Genomic DNA, 3,680 nt, shown 5'->3' with positions numbered 1-3,680 from the left:
AATTATTTTATACTTTCAATAGAAAAATATGTGTTTATAAAAGCTCGTCAACCAGATAAATTTTATAAAAACATTTTTGGGTGTAAAATACTTCGTGTCAAAACCTGTAGAACTCACCAACAATTTTGTTGACGTATCTTAATGCATGTATTCTTAGGTTATTTATATGGTCAGAAGAGTTTGTATAGAAGATTCTCCGATATTCTTATCATACAAATGCGAACACCGGATTGTTAAGTGTATGTAGTGATTCAACAATAGTCATTATCAATGTAATTTCTATTTCGGTAATAATAGAAGATTGTATTTTTGCTGTTCAATGTATGTTCAATAATTCTGATTACTGGTTTACGTCATGCACCTCGGCGTTTCCGCCGTCGGCCGAGGGTGTGACATAAAAACCGAAATCGAACCCGATTTTTCGGTTTTTAAAAAATGCAAACCCTAACCGTCAGTTCGGTTTCGGTTTTTTTGGTTTCTCAGTTTCTTGTTTTGGATTTTCTCACCCCCTACTTTTCTCGGTTGTTGGATTTGATTAGTAAGTTTTATTTGTAAAACAAAGAAACCTTGATGCTTAAGAAAAGGGATGAGCATGAGGAAAATAACAACAGATAGGGACAAAAATATATGGAAGAAAATGTCATGTGTCAAAAGCTTTTTATTAATAAACAAAAGAAAATTATTGTATACAATAAAAAACACAGCTCCCTAATTGGACTAAAAAACATTCAAGTAATAAGACTTAAAACTAATAAAAAGAAACTTTCATATTTTCCCCTTCAACAAAGACTTCTTGTTTGAATCAAACCGATTAATCTAACAATCATCCCCTTAATCGGTTTAGCCATACCACTCATTCACATCATTGTTTATTCACCTTCTTTTCAAACCATCTCGATTCTCGACCTTTCTCGGACATCCGACCTTCACCTCGGTTACATCCAAAGTATTCTCTGAACCCCCCTTTTGATTGTTAACAACACACGTAACATGTAGTATGGCATATCGTTGGACACATTCATTACCATCTCGACTTTTCCCAGATCAATGACCACTTCCTTAGCCACATCCAAATCCATCCGATTTGAATTTAACGCCATAATGTTCACACCGTGTTGTTTCTCCAATCTTTTCCTTTGTTTCGATCACCTTTGTTCAAAGAGACATCTTCACCGACCAAGAAATCAAAGCCATATGCTTCACAGTTTCCTTTTAACCTGCCAAATGAACTGAATCCAAAGCCACCTACTTTGACGGATCCTTCATGTCCGCTTTTCACACATCTACATCGGTATCCCCTTATGACGAACGTACCAATCAAAAACTATGAAATCCAGTAGCACTCCTGTTGAAAACGTCTCGAAACAAACCAATATATGATTGTAACTAACAGCCACATACCATCCATGTTCATCACCGGTCGCCCCCGTTGTCCTGAACGGTACTCCTCGTCTCTATCACGACAACTCCCGACCGTAACATTGTCGTCTCCTTAAATAGTCTCGATTGTGACCCATATTAGCAGCCAAACAAGCTGCTAATATCGACCATCGTGTCGTCTAAAACCAGTCAACCCACTTGCACTTCCGTTGTGATGGCAGCCCTACACCCCAAGGGTCCTCCCTTTTTAAAAGTCGAATCTCAAACCATCGCTCTGCAACATTTGCTCTGATACCAAGTGTAAAACAAAGAAATGATTATGCTTAAGAAAAGGGATGAACAGGAGGAAAATAATAATAAATAGGGACAAAAATATATGGAAGAAAAAGTTATGTGTCAAAAGCTTTTTATTAATACTCAAAAGACAATTACTACATACAACAAACAAAAACGTAGCTCCCATTTATACTAAAACAAATAGAAACCTAATTGGACTCGGAAACATTCAGGTAATAAGACTTAAAACTAATAAAAAGAAACTTTCCTATTTTCCCCTTCAACAAATACTTCTTGTTTAAATCAAACCGATTAATCCAACAATGTTTAGCATATAGAAACATATGTTTATCTTACGAATCTCCATAACTGAAATATATGATCAACCTAATTGACGATGGTGATGTCAACCACTTGCTAAATATTATTCATGTTTTTTATTCAAATATTGTAACATCATTTCTCGTTGATGGCCCTATCCCTCTAAATACATATGTTGTAGGAAATTAATCGTGTGAAAATCAGTTAGGTTTCAAAGACAATCAAGTATATGGAAAATCGGTTGTTCTTGACCCATGCATTCATTTGTTAGTGACGTGGAAAATCTTCATGAAGAATCATTAGGATATTGTATGTGTATATGAAATTGATATAAAAAGAACTCAAGAATATGTCTCCATCGCCCTTTTCAAACCTTGTTTTTACATTTACACCATTATTCTGGAATAAGTCAACATCATGTGCCATATACCTACAATAGTTCAATAGAAAAATAATATATGAAGTTATCTCTTGGATTGAAATGTCTTGAAGAGGGTTTGAGACTAAAATGAAAAAAAATACCATGTGAAAGATGTGTAAGAGGTAATATGTTGTTTTGAAACTATAAAGGAGGATCAAGGTTACCCTAGTTCCAAATATTAGACTTTTCCAAGATTGGAACTTTGTTGATGAAAACACTTGGTTAAAAATTAGTTGCATTAAAATCATCATCGAGCCAACAAAAAATGTTGGTCATATATTGAAAGAAGTGAAGTATGATAGCAATATAGTATACCGGGGAATAAAAATCTCCTGGGATTTCAATTGCCAATTCAAAGTTACTATTCATAACTCTTAAGCTTAGCAGGAAAAATTATATGCACTTTATATTTTGAGGGGAGTCTAGATGATTCATTTGCCAATTTTACATTGTATTATCATAAATAGTAGGAAGTAAATCCTGACACCATGGCACACATCAATATGAAGTCAGTTTGAGAACTTATTTTCACTGTTTGTTGTAGAGTAAGCTTAACTTTCATTTTGACGTTCAAGCTATCATTTTCATATTTATAATTATCATTTTAACACAAACAATTTACATATTCAATAATTATTTAGGTGTGTGCACCCATTGATCATAAACTAAAGGGGAAATATAGGAGTATCACGTTACTAGTAGTTGTCATAGATGGAAACAACCAAATCTTGTTCATTTCCTACGATGTCTATAAATCGGTTTTAGCAACCCATAAGGAATAAATCACTGACTTCGAAAGTTTAGTTATCATATATGTTAATGTTAACTCTGTTCACCCCATCATTAAAATGGTCACCGTATATGTGTATCATGGTCTTTTTAGTTCATGGTTACTAATTGTTTTCATCACACAATGTACCAATGGTATTTCAAGATCAAAATATTTGAGGAATATATATATATATATATATATATATATATATATATATATATATATATATATATATATATATATATCATAGAATGATTTCATGACCTTGTATGATAAATTGATTTTATCATTCGGAGTGTAAATTCAACGTCTGGCATCCTTGGGTGGAGAAGAAAACTTAAAGAGACTAAAAAAAGTGGCAACTCGATTGGTCTAGAGTTATTTGATTTATGTGAATCATGTTTATGTGGAAAGAGAGAATGGTTCCATTCTTTGTTATCGATGAAAGTTCAAAGATGTATTTTGACACATACATACATATGTTTGTAGACATTTTAGAATGGCTGCTAG

This window comes from Lactuca serriola, chromosome 1, assembly GCF_051521515.1.
Source record: "Lactuca serriola cultivar US96UC23 chromosome 1, Lser_US96UC23_V15, whole genome shotgun sequence".
Classification (NCBI taxonomy): domain Eukaryota; kingdom Viridiplantae; phylum Streptophyta; class Magnoliopsida; order Asterales; family Asteraceae; genus Lactuca; species Lactuca serriola.
This window is presented reverse-complemented; position numbering follows the sequence as displayed.